General features: G+C 41.2%; 1 protein-coding gene across 1 annotated transcript in view; it reads right to left on the reverse strand.

Moving 5' to 3' along the window:
- The window catches only part of ADAMTSL1 (ADAMTS like 1), a 366,380-nt gene that overhangs the window by 63,861 nt on the left and 284,376 nt on the right, over window positions 1-18,143 (reverse strand). The gene's annotated exons all lie outside the window — the stretch shown is intronic.

An 18,143-nucleotide genomic window follows, 5' to 3' on the forward strand; every position in this document is an offset into this window, starting at 1 on the left:
CAGGGGTGGGAGTTCTGGCTCCCTGCATGGCCCCCACTGGACCGCCATAGGAGGACCCTTACCACTGGGAGGTGGTAAGAGTCGTCACTCTCCAGTGGGAAGGAGAAGCAGGGTGCTGCAAGGTGATGGTGGAACTCCAGGCTCCCCATGTGGTCTCCATATCACACCCTGGTGGGGATGAAAACCCTCATCTTCTCTGACATCACCTCCATGGGGATTTGGGGGTACCTTGTTTCAGTCTGGCTAGGGGGAAAGTCTAGGCTCTCTACTCAGCCTTTGCTGGTATGGGTAATGGTGAACCCAGTGTTTCCTGTGGCTTCCAGCTAGAGTAGAATTTTCTAAAAGTTCTCTGTCTTGCTATGCTGCTCCTTTCCTGGTCCTCTTGCTGGAGAAAGCAGGCTTTCAGCTGGGGCTTTATTTCTTTATTTTTTCATATCCATTGGCATTTCCCGGTAGCTGCTTCTTTGGCTCCAAGTTTGGGATTTATGAGGCAAGAAGAAATCCTACAAATTCACAGTTGTGCTCTTCCTCAGTTTCCAAGGTTCCTAGCCAGTCTGCTTTCTTCTCTCCACTTTTCAGTTCTTTTATGTGTGTTTTACATATAAAGTACAGGGTTTTTAGTTTAGCAGGAAGAATAGGGAAAAGTACAACAAGGCCATCTATGCCGTCTTCTCAGAAGTGGAAGTTCTATATATGTTATGTTTTATAGGCCTTTATCAGCTGGGGATAAAATACAGTACTTCATGCACATGACCACAAAATACAATGAAAAAATTCATTATATTGAGCACCTTGGGGAAATAAGGGTCCACATGAGATCATTTTCATATACCCAAAGCTTAATCTTTTGTAAGTCAAATGGATTTAATTTTGTTTTAACCATTTCATAGGCAGGACATCCTACAACAGCATTCACTCTTCTCTGCCTTCATTAACTGTGAGGAAAACGTTAATTTGGAAATGCCCTTTGGAGGTATAGACCTAGTTTCTGTTTTCTCCCATATCCATTTAATCTTTATTCCTGCTTGCACTGTCCCACGGCCTCATAGTCCTCTCCTGTTTTATTTGCCTTCTAGGCCTAGCTAGTTAAGCTCATTAGAACTACATTCAGGGGCAGCAACTTGAATAAGGTTCTCAGGAGCTCGCCTCTGTGTTGTGCATCGGCTCTCCGAATGTATTTTGACTGTGTAGTGGCCTTTTCCCTTATTTCACCTACCTTCTGTTCACTTGCGATTGGATATGACCTGATCTGAGGATGAGTGATTTAGTGCTGTAATGACTGGTGAGAATAGTGATGCAGGGCAGCAGGGGGAGGCAGCAGCTGGATGACACTGAATGAACACTGGCATACTGGCCTCACTTCCCTACTCGTCAGAAGCTACCCGGCTCTGACTCCAAATCTACCCTAAATCTCACCAGCATCGCTGCTGCTATAGCGCAATGTTACCATCCTCTCTGGCTGGAGTGTTGCAGTTTTACTGGCCTGCTTGCTTCCACTCTCCCCCCACTGCAATCTCTTCCTATGACGGCCAGAATGATCTTTCTAAAACATAAAGAGGATCATACAACTTTTCTGCTTATATTTTTCAGTGCTTTTTCAGTGCAATTAGAACAAAATGTCAAGTTCCTTTTCATGACCAACCATCCCCTACACATGAAGGCCTGGCAGTCTCCATCTCCCACCTCACTGAGACCACTCTCCCCATCAGTCACTGTGCTCCAGCACACTGGCCTGCCTTTGCTCCAACACAGCAGCAAAGGTGCCCTGACTGCACCCTGTCCCTAACATTCTCCACCCACAGATGTCTACATGGCTCTCTTCTTCTGGTCATCCAGGTCTCTGTGCAAGGAACACCTCCTAGTGAGGCCTTTCCCAGCCACCCCATTAAAACAGACATCCCTTCACTCCCCTGTCAGGCATTATGTAGCTCATTGCCAATTTTATTGTTTTCATAAGCACTGAAAGTATCAGAATTTATCTTACATATTTGTGTGTTCTCTCCACCACCCCGCCCTCACTACACCTGACCATGTCCTCTCCATAAAAGCAGGGATCTTATCTTTCTTGTTTGCTTCTTTATTCCTACCACCTAATCCTGGCACATAGTAGGTCTTCAATAAATATTAAATTAAAATATGTATGTGTATGCTGTGCTATGCGCGTTATCTGGATTTTTTTTTTAATAACAACCCTGAGAGTCAGGTAGGTAAAATATTACTATCTCTTATATAGACAAGGAACTTAGGCTCACAAAGGCTCCAGGATTTGCCCAAGGCCACAGAGCTAGCAAAGTAATAGGGCTGAACTGTACCCCAGATCTCTGACGTAAAGTCCAGTGCTTGTTTTAGGGGTCCCAAATCCTTGTCTGTAGACTGACTGACAATGAATTCCTACGGCACTTGTTAAAAACATAATCTGTCCTGCTATAACACTAGAGCTGCCCCATGGTGTCATAAAAACAACTGTGCCAAGGGGGAAAATGAGGTTGGGGACGAGAGAGTTTTAGACTCACAATTACCAAGTTATTTTGCCTATAGGAATTTTAATAATAAAGGTGGGTTTTATAGCTGCAAGTGTATAGCTATAAAATTCAAGTGTCACTGAATTAAATCCAGCCCTTAATTAATTATATTGAGCTTTTGCTGAAAACTAATGGCCTTTTTTCCTGTCAGTAGAGGTGCTGTTGTTAGCACAGGGTACTTCTTATATATACTATTGCCTTAAAGATCTTTTGCTAAAACAAAGCACAAAGTTACCCAAGTATTTATAATCAGTAGAAATTTATAATGAAAACAATGTTTTTTAATCCATTGGCCCTCCTACATCTATTAGAAAAATGCTTGCGTATATTTTTGGGTCCCATTCCAGATCTACTAAATCTCAATCTCAGATGAGGGAGTGGAAGCTATAATCTCTGTTGCTAACAAGTTCCTAGGTGATTCTCATGTGCCGCCAGGTTTAGCATTCAGAACACTGAGCGCTTTTATTTTTCCTTTAACTGCTTCTTCTGTTTCCTGGCAAGAGATTTCTTTTGAGACACCACTAGTTCTTTATTAGAATTTTTCAAGTTGGAACTAATGGATTTTAATGGCCAACCAAAAAAAAAAAATCAACATAGCCTATTTTAGATCACCTGGTCACCTAATAATTGAGTACTTCTATGTGATGACTGCCGTGTGATACCGGTGCCTATGCTGTGCGATTACAATCATGTTGATAGTAACTAATGCTATTTTTAAGTACAGAAGTTAAGAAGAATAAAGATGCAGAGAAGCAGTGAAATGTGTATGCTAAGACAGTGCTCAAAAAAAGTCATGGCATACTGTACCAAAGGGATTTTCAGAATAGGCAAAACAGAAAAAAGTGCTAAGAGAGCTAAATCATCCTCACAGAGTCCTCTGTAGCCAGAGCTGCATCTCAGCAGTCAGGATTATGTACATTTTGCAAACAAGTCAGTGTCGGCTCACAGATTAGTGTTAATTTATAGACATAGGCTGTACAGATTACTTTCATTTAATCTGTAAATTTATTTGTGCTTTAGCTCAATGAGAGCTATACACAGGAGATTATGCCAAGGCTTTTATCTGTATAAATCTAAGAAAAATAAAGACATAGAAATAAAGGCAAGCTTTTCCATTTATTGGGCCTAACATGAGGAATCAAGCTTCTCCAAGAGAGTCAGACACAGAAACAGAGGCATTAAGGGAATTGTTTTTGCTCGACTGTATTGTACTTATAGCATAGTCTTTGATTATGGTTCAAGTTAGAAGTAACATGTAACAGGGGAGATAGAACCTCCCTAGTAAGCGACGGCAGCCCTTGTACCCAAGGTGAACCTGAGGTGTGACTAAAACTTGTATGTCAGCATCTAAGGATGGAAACATCATTTGGGAAGGAGCACAGCCTCACGAAGCCTTTAAAACAGAGGTGTTCGGCAAACCAGACCCTGTCCTGCTTCTGAAGGACTAAGACCTCTGGAGAGACAGGCAGGGACAGATCAGCAGCCCCTAGCACGAATGCTCAGAAATCCATTCCTATGCAGAGTCAGGGCCATGGTTCAGGTTTCTTTCTCTCATGTGTGGTTCTGGGTAAAATCAAAATCCAGTGGGAAAAAAATATGAACACAGGTACTTGAAAAATGTCCTTGGCCTAATGTATAAAGGTGGCTGACAGGGGAGTCAGAGGAGATGGGAGGTTTATTTTTTAAATGAAACCAAGAGCAGAGAGCAGTGTAAGTAATGTTTTCTCAGGGCTGAATCCCAGGGCTCTGCTAATAGAAACTTTGTTTAAAATGCCATGATGTCTTCCATTTTAGAAGCCATGGCAGAGACTAACTTGCTATTAGCCAAACCCTTTTCCTCTTCTTCTGCACACAGCTGGATCATTTCCCAGCCTCTCTGCCCTTAGGTATGAGCACAGAACTGAGTTCCAGCAGGTGGAACACGAACAGAAGTGAAGTGTGCCACTTCTTGGCCCGAACTATAAAAACTCTTGTGAAATTCTTTCAGACTTTATGTGAGCAAGAAATAAACTATCATACTTTAGCCATCATATATTTATAGGTTTGTTTTTCTTATAGCAATTAGCAAGTGCTAACGAATCCTGGGTTAATGAATGTTTGTTGACTCACTGAATGAATGAATCACATGGGTCTTCTTTCAATTCTTCTAACATTGTAAGTCACAAGTGTGATTTGAAAATGATTCTCCCCCTAAACTTAACCATCAAAAATAAATTGTACTTCAAAGACCTCAGATTCTCACCATTTGGCTAGAGGCCATCTAAGCTAGGAGTGTGCCTGTGCTTTCCTTCCAGGGAAGAGAGGGAATGGGAAACTCACAATGACAGAAACAATGGCTGCAGGTCAGGCCGATCTGGCGGGTTTGGAGATTACCCGAGAGCTCCAGAAAGGACACAGAAATGGCAAATAGGTTTGAGATTCTGAAGCCAAATCCAGTGTTTGGCAGAGTCTTCCCGGAGCGCTGTTCAGATACGGATTCTGGGTTACATTCATCAGGACTGAACAGCAAAAATGCACACTGAACTAGTGACGCCTGCACAGGGCATGGATGTGAAGGGGCAGCCTTCATGGGTCAGGTGTCCCAACTCCATCATTTAGCAGCTAGTGCCCTTAGGCAACTTATTTAATCTCTTTGTGCCTTAGTTTTCTACTTTTGGTGGCTGAGAGAAATAAGTAAATTAATGTATGTAAAGCTATTAGAACAATGCCTTAGCACAGCATGAGTTTTCAAAAAATGGTGACTATCATCAGCACTGTCTCTGCAATAACACAATGAGAAAACACTCTGAGGAGCAATACTGGGACCTTCTGATAAACAAAGAAGACACTCAGAAAGGAAAAAGTTAAAGAAAAGAAAGAGGAAGAAGACAGATGAGAGGAGAGGGAACAAATCTATTAGTGAGAAGGAACTAAACTGCTTCTATCTGGAAGAACTGCGAGACTGTCAGCATAATTAGAAGAAGAAATATTTTATATACGACGGATTCTCCCTAATCTGGTATCAGTATCTGTACAGATGCAGAGAACTTAAAAGTCACAGAGTGGCTGCGCTCTTGTTGAAGACCCCAGAAAGTACCCATTTCCAGAGATGCCGTGAAACAACAGATGCCAGACTGACTCGCTGGTAAGCCCCAGGAGAATGTTCTAGAAAACAGTTATGTTATCCATGGCAGACCCAAATCTTAATTCAAAAGAACCATGAAGAAGACAGTGATGCCTACTAAAGAAAATATTTGAGTATACAATGATATTTGAACTTGGTATTAATATTAAGGTATAAAGCAATGAAGTATTATAAATTTCACATATTTTCAATACCTAAAACTAAGCGAATTATATTTAATCCAAATTTAATCAATGAATACCTTGTAATGAGTGAGTATATCCAAGAAATACCTTAAGAAATGCTAGACTCTGCTTACACCACAACTGTTGTAAGTCTTTCACAAGGCCCCATGGAGTTAAATCTTCAAAAACTCCCTGAAATGAGAATTCCCAGCTGAAGAATTTAAAACTCATGAGTTAAATAAGGTTTAAAGGACCAAGATCAGTGTGAATCTAGGAAAGCCCTTATAAATACCAGTGGCATCTTATACACCTGACAATAATAATAACGGTTACTGACTATTTATGTCCAGTTACTATTCTTTGCTGGCCGTAACTTTTCGGGGGACCGCACTACCTGACAATTTCAACTAGAGTTGCTGTGTTACAAATAATAGTCATATTAACATGCCTGATCTTTTCTTAGTCTGACTCTCCTTTCAGATGCCTTTCCCATCTTATTGCTCAGGAATTTTTGACTCCTTTCTGTCCCACTGTCGTTCTTGCAAGGTCTCCTTTCACATCTACCTCCTGCCTTCCACATCAGCCCTCAGCCTTTCAGTCCATTCTACCCTGCGCCCTTTGTCCTCACCAGTTCTCTGAGAACTTTCCCCTCATCTGTTATTTTTACAAGACTTCATGGCAAAACCTATACTTGTTCCTTGTCATCTAGTCTTCTATTTCCCCAAACAAAGTCAATTTTCAATATTAGAATTTCGAGTAATGGGAGGTCATAGCTGATGGTGGTGGGTGGGGACTGCTGTCATTTATTTGTATGTAAGAAATTCATAGAACTCATGGGTATAAGAGAAGTCCAAGAGGGCATCTATCTAAATCCCCTCTGTTTACAATCAGGAAACAGGTTAATAGTTCTGAAGCTGCTTCTAAATTTGGAAATGAGGCAAATACTTTCCCTAGAATCTTACTTATTCTATTATTATTGTTGGCTTCCTTTTTAGTAATAGTAAAAAAAAAATAATTTTCTCCCACCCAAATTATTATATGGTTTTAATAGGTATACTCTAATAAAATAAATTGTGATTACAATTTGAGTGTTACTCAAGTAAATTAAGTAACACTCTGTCTGGGAAGTGAGGTGTAATATATGAGCACAGAATATAGAAAATGGAAAATTTAACTGAGGGTGCTATTAATAGTAGCCTCCAAACCATATTCAGAGCACAAACATGTTTAGCCAACAAGAATTTTTAAAAATTTGAATTAGTTGCATTTAGCTAAAAATGGGCAGTTAAAAAAAAGTATGTATTGTTTTTAAACTTTTTTTGGTTTGGCTTTTCTGAAATTATTGGAAGGTCTAGAAAACATTGAATTTGCATTTTTTGCGGGGTACCAGTCACATGAAAATGAGCTGTGCCCTTCAGACAGGGTGTGGTAGGTGGAATAATGTCCTCCCAAAGATGTCTATGTCCTAATCCCTAGAACCTGTGACTATGTCCATGCCCTAATCACTAGAACCTAACGTGGCAAAAAGGAATTAAGGTTGCAGGTGGAATTGAGGCTGCTAATCATATGAACCTAAAATAGGGAGATCATCCCAGGTTATCAAGGTAGGGCCAGTCTAATCACATAAGCCCTCAAAATCAGAATAGGGAAGGCAGAAGAACGTGTTAGAGTTAGGCAACATGAAAACAACCTTACATTATGAAAATGTAAATTAAAATCACAATGAAATACCATTCCATATTCATGAGGATAGCTATAATAAAAATGATTGGCAATAACAAATGTTGGTGATAATATGGAGAAACTGGAACTCTCATACATTTCTGGTGTAAATGTAAAATGGTATAGCCACCCTGGAACAGAGTTGGCAGTTTCTCATACAGTTAAACACAAATGTGTCACACAACCCAGCAATTTCACTTTTAGATATATATACCTAAGAAAAACAAAAAACATGTCCACACAAAAACTTGCACATGAACCTTCACAGCATTATTCATAATAGCCCAAAAGTAGAAACAACCCAAATGTCTATCACCTGATGAATAAATAAAATGTGGTCTGTCCATATAATGGAATATTATCCTACCATAAAAAGGAATGCTACAACATGGATGAATCTTGAAAACATCCTTATGCTAAGTAACAGACCATGTACTATATGATTTCATCTATATGAAATGTCTAGAATAGGTACATTTATGGCGATAGAAAGTATATTACTAGTTGTTTGGGTCTTGGGAGGATTGGGAGTGTTGGCTAAGGGGTGTGGAGTTTATTTTGGGGATAAAGAAAATGTTCTAAAATAGAGCGTTGTGATGAATGCACAACTCTATACACTAAAAGCTATTGAATTGTATACTTTCAGTGGGTAAGTTGTATGGTATATTAATTATACCTTGATAAAGCCCTTAAAAGAACCAATCCTAGATTATAATGATGGTTACAGAACTATATAAATTTGCTAAATAAATCTCTGAATTGCACACTCACAATGGGTCAATTTTATTATATGTAAATTATAGCTCAACAAAGCTGAAAATAGTTTTAACTTGATTTAATCTTTTTTTGGTTATTCAGGGTCAACATTGTCACCAATTAATTATCTTGCACAAAAGATGAAGAGGAATTGGAATTTCTTTGCCCTTGAAATTCTGTTTAGTTGACATGCCTTCAGCATAAATATCGCAGGGCCCTTACGACTTAAGGAAGTGGGTAGAGCTTAGACTGCCTATGCCTAAACGTTCCCAAGCTGCATGTCTTCCCTTTCCTACATTTGTTTCCACTAATAGTCTCCTTAGGAATTTGGGTATTTTTTGTCAATGCCAGTGAGTCAGGTTACCGCCATTACCTCTTCTATTTAATTGGAGTTGATGGTTGCTTAGGAGAATAAGGCAGCAAGTGGCTCTGTCATAAATTCTCTTGCATGTTCCACTGCAGAGTCCTTGCTGAGGGACCCTATACCTAGTACAGCCATGTGATGCTGTAACTGCTCCTAGAAACCACTAACCAATGGATATGGTATTATATATCCCACTACCTGTCCAGCTACCCATCCTTCCTGCATTCCACTGAATAGATGTGGGAATTGCTTTCTCAGGATTGGGATGGGCTAACTTGGACCATTTGCATTTCCTTATATGTTTCCTGTAGTCTACTGGGGAGCTGAGGTAAGTTGGATTTTCCTGCTATACTCTCATCCATTTTATGTAAGTTCTATAAAAGCTTGGGGTCTTTGGTGGGGATTCTGTGCATCTGTACTTACTGAGGCAAACTTAAGAACCTTGGATACTCAATATTCTATCAGATACCGAGGTCCCCTTGATGGCAGCTTGAATAAGTCAATAGCCATTAACATGTAGCTCAGAGTACCATTAGGAACACAGTCAAACCTGTCTACTTTTCCCTTTGATCTAGTGCACTGGCGCAAGTCCTCCTTTGCCAGCCTTTGCCACTGGTGACAAGGTCCTCTCTGAGTCTAACTCTCTATGAAGCAAAACCCCTCCTCTGGTTAACAGATCTGCTGGGCAAAAAATTCAGATATGCCAACTTGAAATGACTTACATTATGAAAAGCTTACACAATTGCTTGTCTTTTATTGTAGCTACTAAATCATGTTGGGCAGGGACAGAGAAAGAAGAATTTCAAAAAACAACTGCCTTTTACTTTTATTTTCCCTGTGAGGTTTCTGTGATCTCTTTATTAGACACAATGTGTGTCAGCTATTCAACTCATAATAAAGCAGAAAAACATGCCAGGAAAGGAGAAATATTTTCTGTCTCTCCCTTCCTGAGAAAACATCAGATGAGCTCATCTGTGTTCTCTCCTTTCAGTGAAAGATACACTCACCTCTCAGCCCTCATCATCTTCTCATTTTCCATTGATGATGTCAGGCAGGCCTTACAGTATCTCTTTTGTGATCTTATAAAATCAATGACAACCAAAAACGTTTCCCTTTTGTCGATGACCTCATTGATGGTCTACACCTGGAGAGGCCCTTATCTGCACTGGTAAGTACAGCTACAGTCCACTGATCCAGACTGAAGCAATTTACCAGCAAACTACTGCTTTCCTTTCAAAACCCTGCCCAGGCCGTTCAGATTTGGAAGGTTTCTGAGCAACATTGCTGAGTGTGGAATCTGACTGGCCAAGATGGTTCTCCAATCTCTGTGCTTATCTCTGTATACACCATAAACTCTCCTTTACCTAGCTATTTATCCCTCTGCATAAAGTAATCAATACTTCAAAACGTTAGGTATGTGACATTTTGGCGACATTCTTATAATCCCCTCCTTGCAGTCCTCTCCTCTTACAAGCTGTTCTCATCTGCACTCTGAGCAGTGAAACTGGCATCCAGTTAAGTAAATTTGCGGCAGAGGAATTTTGTGCTACTTGGTCTAAATAAATGGCTGTGAGTTCCCTGGGCTGTCCCCAAGAGGTAAATAGGAAAACACTGGCCATCTCCATTCTGAGACACACCTGCAAGGTACTCCCAAATCTCTGAGAGTTAAAAGATAAAATCAACACACAACGGAAGAGTTTAGAGAGAAGCCTAAGGCATGAAAGAACATTTTATGTGCCAAAACAGGGAAGAGTGAGGAAGGTTAGCTGTATTAGTATGTCTAAAACTAAATGGTGTTGAAATGTTTATAGATAAATTGTGTAGAGAGTAAGCAACAGAACTACAATGAATCTGAGGTGCAGAATTGGCAACATGCCGGACTAGGGGATGGGGCAAACTCAGTGGGAGAGACGTCTTGCTGTGGCCAGGGAGGGTTCATCAGGCCTCTCTCCCTGGGGTCCAGGTAAAACAGTCCTCATCACAAGCCACTTCCCTTGTTCCGAATCCAGGTGCTCCAAGTACTTTCCAGTGGGCTAATTCAGCTTCCTCAGTCAACAATGAGACGCTAAAAGAGAGCTGCTTACAAAGGGGTTGTGAATATTCTGGTCTCTGAAAAGGGGTCTCTCCCACTGTAAAAATAAATTGGCTTTTACTTTATACATTATCCTCTCAATGACAATAGCTAACAAATATTAAGTGCTATATGTCAGGCACAATTACAAACATTTTATATGAATGAACACATTTAATCTCTACAAGAGCCTTCTGCGTCAGTTACTATTATTATCACCATTTTACACATGAAAAAATTGAGCCAGTGAGTGTAAAGAAGTTGCTCAAGGTTGCGCAGCTTAGGAATTGACAGAGCCAGGATTTAAACCTAGACTCCAAGGCTCCAGAGACCACGGTTCTAACTGTTATGCTATGAATAAATTTCCCTGCATCTGGTCAACACAGGTGCGCTGACAAGCCCAAAGCCCATACTTGCCTTAAAAAGTCATGGGGACACCTGATTATCTTTAGCCTCAAAATTTTTTTTTTTTCCTCTTTGGCATACATTAACACTAAAGTCCAGGAAAAAAACTGCAATTTCTTGAAAAGTATAGTAGCACTGAGATTCACCATGAGGATTTCACTGCAAGTGAACTGAATCAGTTTCTAAGTCCATACTTGAAAAATATCAGTGTTGAGACTTATACTGAAAAACACATGGGGAGGGGATTGAGGAAGATGAATGACCAGAGACACCAGCTGTCAGATCATCTCAGAAAGAAGGAAAAGTTTTAGATGAAAAAGAAAAAAACAAACAATCAAGGATCGGGTGTAATTCTGAGAGAAAAGTGCCAGAACCTACAAGAGATTCCACAGGCAGAAGTTGTGGAGGAGAATAAGAAGGAGCAAGATATCGGTAGAGGTCAACTGCTGAGAGGCTTGGGGTTCCGCAGAAAGGGTTGGTGGACCGGTTTGTGTCTCCCTTCCTCACATCTCTGGCAGTCAGCAGGCTCCCGAGCTGCTGGAGAGCCTTTCTACCTTCGTGAGCCCAAAAACTGCTGCCGCCAGTGAACTGGGAGCTTCTTGAGGACAAAGAACCAGGTTGCCAGCCCCTTGGGGCATTTCTCACCCCAGAAGCAAACCAAGATGGCAGGCATCATTATTGTTCTCCACCCACTGTGTGCTTCAGCCCCTCAGTTTTTGTCTTGCTCGTTCCCATACAAGTATTTCCCAACTCCAGTCCAGACTGTGGGAGGCACAGAGGGCCAGTGGGTCTCTGGGGGATCTGTGTGATCCCAGAGCCTGGACATTCCAGGTGGGCTGCTTTCTGGAGAGAGGGACAGAGATGACGAGAATACTAGCTTTCCTCCATCCAGACTCTTTTCCTCTCCTTCCCCTCCCCCACCTATGGCTGCCAAAAGAGACACCTGAGGCAGGGCTCTCAGCTGCTGCTTCCCCTCTGCTGGGGCATCGACAGAGAGTGGGGCTCAAACCTTCCCTCATGAAGACCTGCAGAGGACTAAGGGGTGCTTGGACTTGAGTTCCCTGCTCACTGGCCCTCCCTGGTGCTGCTTGCCTGGCTACTTTGCAAGCACACCCCTAGCGTGGCACACCCTGAAGCAGAGGTACATCAAACCTGCTTGAGCACCTCATAGGCAACTCAGGGTCAGCATGCTTTTCCCTGGCATGGTCAGGGATTGATCTTCAGAGTCCCAGGAAAGGCCCACAAGCTAGATCCCATATGACAAGACTCAATTGTGTTGCTCTGAGGCACAGAGGGGAGATTTGTGAACTAATCTCAGGAGTGAGGGAGCCTGCATGGGCAGAACTAAAGGAGAGCACAGTGTGGGTCCCAGCCACAGCATACCTGTGGAGCACCCCTCCTCTCATAGGAAGGCTATGCTCTTAGCCCAGGGCGGGATCCTAGACAGGGAAGCTCCCAGCCTGCAGCAACATTGCTGGGGAACTCACCTAGTGAGTTCCTGTCTGCCAGCAGATGCTGGAGGGAAAACCTGGAACAAGGTGGGGGGAAGCAGAAGAGCAAAATCTGCTCCTGACAGTCGGATTGTGGATCTCAGATGATCCCACCTTCCCAAGCAGACTCTTTTGCTGGACAGGACCACTTCAGCCCCTCCCTGGTGGCTTTCCCCAGAAGGCTGGGAGCAGACCTTTGATCCTCACTGAAACAGCAACCTTACAAGCTTTTGTGGAGCTGGAGGGCAGGCTCACCCAACCTAGCCCCACCTCACTCCCCCCACCCACCTCTATTGCCATGGAGACTAAGGTCTCACCAGGAAGTTCCAGGGCCCCACCTACCACCTGGGGCATTCCAGTGCTTCTCCTGAGAGGCTAGAGCCAGCCAAAGATCCTAAAAACAACACTGCAGCTTGTTCCTTCAGGCAAGTGCCACCTACTTACAGGCAGGTCAATTTGTACAGACTTTTACAGCATTTGCTAAGTCAATTATACAGGGTGTGGTTGATTCTTACCCACAAGCACCACCTACTACTGTCTCAGAGATTAAACTGGGCATGCCAATACAATTCACACTGTTAAGACGACCACAGAGCTGAGGAAAGAAAATCCTAAAGACTTCAATCCCCCTTCATCAAAGAGAGACAGGGAATCTTCCCACACACACAGCTCACTACTGCTACATCCTACAAACAACTAGCAACTGAAAAAACCACCACACTAAGGATATCTATAACCAAGGCATCCATCCAGAACCTAGACCCCCATGAAAGCACCCACAAGCAAAGCCAGATGTTCTTACCCAACATATGCTACAGACACTGCCTTATGAGTGAGGAAGAAAGAAAAAAAAAGCCCCAGCTAAACAAATCATAACCCAAATATAAGAAGTAATAGCTGCCCCAGATGAGAAGGAATCAGTGAAAAAACTCTGGAAGTATGAAAAATCAGAGCAAAAGGACACCCCTAAAAAGGAACACCAGCTCTCTAGCAATGGCTATCAGCCAAAATGAAAATATTGAAATGACAGATAAAGAATTCCAAATATGGATTGTAAGGAAGCTCAATGAAATCCAAGACAAAATGGAGAATCAATTCAAAGAAACCAGAAAAACAATTCAGGAAATGAATGAAAAATTCACCAAAGAGATTGACATATTATTAAAAAAAAACAAATAGAACTTCTGGAAATGAAAAATTCATTTAGAGAAATACAAAACACATTGGAAAGTTTTAAGAATAGACTACACCAGGCAGAACAAAGAATCTCAGAGCTTGAAGACAACTCTTTCAAATTAACTCAGCCAAAAATAAATAACAGAGAATTAAGAGGAATGAACAAAGCCTACAAGAAATATTTGATTATGCAAAACCACCAAATATAAGAATCATAGGCATCCCTGAGGATAAAGAAGAAAACGCACAAGGGCTGGAAAACCTATTTGAGGGAATAATTGAGGAAAACTTCCCTGGTCTTGCTAGAGATTTAGACATCCAGGTACAAGCAGCTCAATGAACACCTGGGAGATTCATTGCAAAGAGGCAATCACCAAGACAGATAGTCATCAGACTGGCCAAAGTCAACATGAAGGAGGAACTCCAGTGAGCTGTGAGGTGAAAACATCAAGTAACTTACAAAAGAAAACCTATCAGGCTAACTGCAGACTTCTCAACTGAGACTTTACAAGCTAGAAGGGACTGGGCCCCCATCTTTAGTCTTCTTAAACAGAAAACTGCCAGGGTAGAATTTTGCATCCTGCAAAACTAAGTTTCATATATGAAGGAGAAATAAAGACTTTTCCAGACAAGCAAACACTGAGGGAATTTGTCAAGACCAGACCTGCCCTGCAGGAAATACTCAGAACCTCATTATACATGGACCAGCACAGTAGAAACCCACCAGTATAAAACCACCCAAAAGCTAAAGCTCAGAGCTCATATAAAACAATAGCATAAGAGGTAAAACAAAGCAATAAGGTACTACCCAACAGGATAAACAGAACAGCATACCACATACCAATTCTATCAATCAATGTGAATGGTCTGAATGCTCCACTTAAGAGACACAGGCTGGCTGAATGGATGAAAAAATACAATCCAATTATCTGCTGTCTCCAGGAAACACATCTAACCCACAAGGAATCATCCAGTCTCAACGTGAAGGGACGGAAAAAAATATTCCATGCAATGGAAACCAAAAAAAAGCAAGTGAAGTCATTCTCATATCAGATAAAACTGACTTTAACTCAACAATAGTAAAGAAAAATAAAGATGGTCATTATATAATGGCAAAGGGAGCAACTCAACAAGAAGACATAACAATCCTAAATATTTATGCACCTAATACAGGAGTACCCAGATTCATAAAGCAAACCCTGTTAGATCTAGGCAAAGATATAAACAGCATCCTAATTGCCAGGGACTTCAGTATCCCACTGACAGAACTGGATGTATCATCCAGGCAGAAAATAAACAAACACTGGACTTAAAAGGGACTCTAAAGCAAATGGGCCTAACAGACATTTACAGAATATTTTACATAAAAACTACTGAATATACATTCTTCTTATCAACACACAGAATGTTCTCTATGACTGATCATATCTTAGGCCACAAAACATGTCTCAAAAAATTAAAAAAAAATAGAAATAACACCATGTATCTTTTCAGACCACTGTGGAATAAAACTAGAAAGCAACTCTAAGAGAAACCCTCAATTCTACACAAAGTCATGGAAATTAAACAATATGCTGATGAATAATTATTGGGTCAATAATGAAGTTAAGATGGAAAGCAAAAGATTCCTCGAACTGAACAACAAATGGGACATGAGCTACCAAAATCTACTGGATTCGGCAAAAGCAGTCCTAAGGGGAAAATTCATAGCCTTAAATGCCTACATCAAAAAGACAGAAAGATCACAAATTAACAATCTAATTACATGTCTTAAGGAACTAGAAAAGGAAGACCAAACAAAACCCAAAGCCAGCAGAAGAAATAACTAAAGTCAGAGAGCCTAAAATGAAATGGAAAACAAAAAATAATACAAAGGATGAATGAAACAAAAATTTGGTTCTTTGAAAAGATAAACAAAATTGATAGACCTTTTGCTAGATTACCCAGGAATAGAAAAAATAGGACACAAAGAAGCTCAAGCAGAAATGAAAATGGAGATATTACAACCGATACCACAGAAATACAAAATATCATCTGTGAATACTGTGAAAATCTCTATGCACATAAACTTGAAAACATAGAAGAAATGGACAAAGTCCTGGAAATACACAACCTCCCAAGAGTTAATCAGGAAGAAATAGAACTCCTGAACAGACTAATTATGAGCAAAAATTTGAAGCAGTAATAAAAAATCTTCCAATGAAAAAAAGCCCTAGACCAGATGGATTCATAGCCAAATTTTACAGAACTACAAAGAAGAGCTGGTACCCATATTGCAGGCATTATTCCATAACATCAAATAGGAAGGAACGCTCCCCAACTCATTCTATGAAGCCAGTATCACCGAGATACCAAAGTCAGGTAAGGAGACAACAAAAAAAGAAAACTACAGACCAATATCCCTTATGAATATAGATGCAAAATTCTGGTTTTATTTATTGCTGTATGTCCCACAATACTTGGCAGAAGGTAGGCTCTGAACAGCAGCTGGTGAGCCACCTAACACTGTGAGTGCAGACACTGGCACAGGTGTGGATGATAATCTCATGTAAGTAAATATGCAAATACAGTCTCATGGCAAAATATACTTATTGAACCTTTAGAGGGACTGCTTGACAGGCTTGCCAGCAGACATGAACAAACCCCAGCAGCTGTAGTACAAGGACACAGCTCCCTAAGCCCTGGGTGTGGTGTCTGTGATCATACTTCATCGGTCAGCCCCTTTCCTCCCCTTCCCTGGTGCCTCTTTGGCTGCTCTGTCTCTCTTCCCTGGCTTTGAACCTGTTCGCAGCCTCCAATAGCTGCTCTTCAAAGAGCCAAAGACGAGCCTCATGTTACAATTGCCTTGCTTAATTCCAGACAGGTTTCCATTAATCGTATTAAATTCGGGTGAACAGATAGTATTTAGTCTGTGACAGAGCTGAATCATATCTGGATAAATATAAACAAGAGAGTTAATCCTGCAAGAGCCACTCTTTGCCAGCAATTGGAAGGATGTCAGCAGTGCCCTTGCTAAAGCAGGTTGGAGGGTGGATGGCAGGAGAGATTTAAAAAAATTGGTGCTGAGCATCTGGACTCTGTATAAAGAAGGGAATAAAGATTGCAACTGGAATACATTAGAGGAAAAGCAAATGTTTTATTCACAAAAAAATAGGCATTAATAATATCAGTCTTTAATCCAGCCCAGGGCCCCCTAACTTGCCTCCTTCATTGTTGACTTTGATCTTCCCTGCAAAGCCGCCTGCCTGCTAAAGGTCCCTTCCCAGATCAGCCTGAGGTCACAGGGGCAGAAATACTGTTGCTAAACGGACATGCAAGGGAGTAGCATGTGTGACTGGAGAACAGTGTGACAACATAATCCCCTCATGGACAGATGAGGTCAGTGTGGGGTGATGTTGGCTTTTCTAGTATCTACTGAATCATCTGGTGGGAGCAGCAATTGAAAAGAATAAATACACACACATGCAACACAAAGACTGTATGGCCCAGATCTGAGAAAAAGGATCCTATTTGGGTAGGATCAGTGGGGAAGTGAAGAGAACAATGAGCTGAGAGTTAGGAGACCTCAGTTCCCTTCTTCTCCCCGCCACTAGCTGAGCAGCTGTGTGACCTCAGGGTGCCTGGCCTCTGAGAAATAGGGGCACTGGTCCGGCTGGTATCTAAGGTCTCTTTCAGTTTCAAAAGCATGGATTTGTCCTATGTAAAGAGGTTTTATAAAAGTTCTGTAAATCTGTTACTGTAAGACAATAACTTTGGGAGACATTGTACTCTGAGTTGTGGTGTTCTTAAGTCACCACATGCGGAATGTTTTGTCTAACCTCTATAGATAAAGGCAAAATGTTGGCAAGTGCATTAAAGTAAGAGGTTGAAATAAAGCAGAATCAGAGAGAAGTTCTGGGGAGCACTCCTGCTCCAAGCCATGACCACAGAATTCCAATTACTTGTGGATCTCAAAGACTTCTTTGCAAAAGGTGAAGAAGGAGAAACGACAGGATCCAAAAGAACTTTCAATAATCATAATTCACAATTTGTGTTTCCTGACCTGCTGCTTATTAATACTTGCACATATCACCTTTGTGCGTATTGTTTTTTCTGCCTGGAATACTTCCCTTATCTCTGCTTATCAAAATTCCTTCATCCCCAACTCTAAGACCTCCCAGCAGGAGTGAACTGTCCTTGCATATTATTGGTTATCAGTTACAGCACTTACTTCATTTTACCTCATACTATACTTCACTTCCATTATAATTAATTATATATTATAAATTCCCTGAAGGCAGGGTCTGGGTCTCATTTATCTATGTGTCCCTGGGCCTGCTTGATACATTGTAGACAGTACTCAATGAAGA

Source organism: Lemur catta, chromosome 10 (genome assembly GCF_020740605.2).
Source record: "Lemur catta isolate mLemCat1 chromosome 10, mLemCat1.pri, whole genome shotgun sequence".
Classification (NCBI taxonomy): Eukaryota; Metazoa; Chordata; class Mammalia; order Primates; family Lemuridae; genus Lemur; species Lemur catta.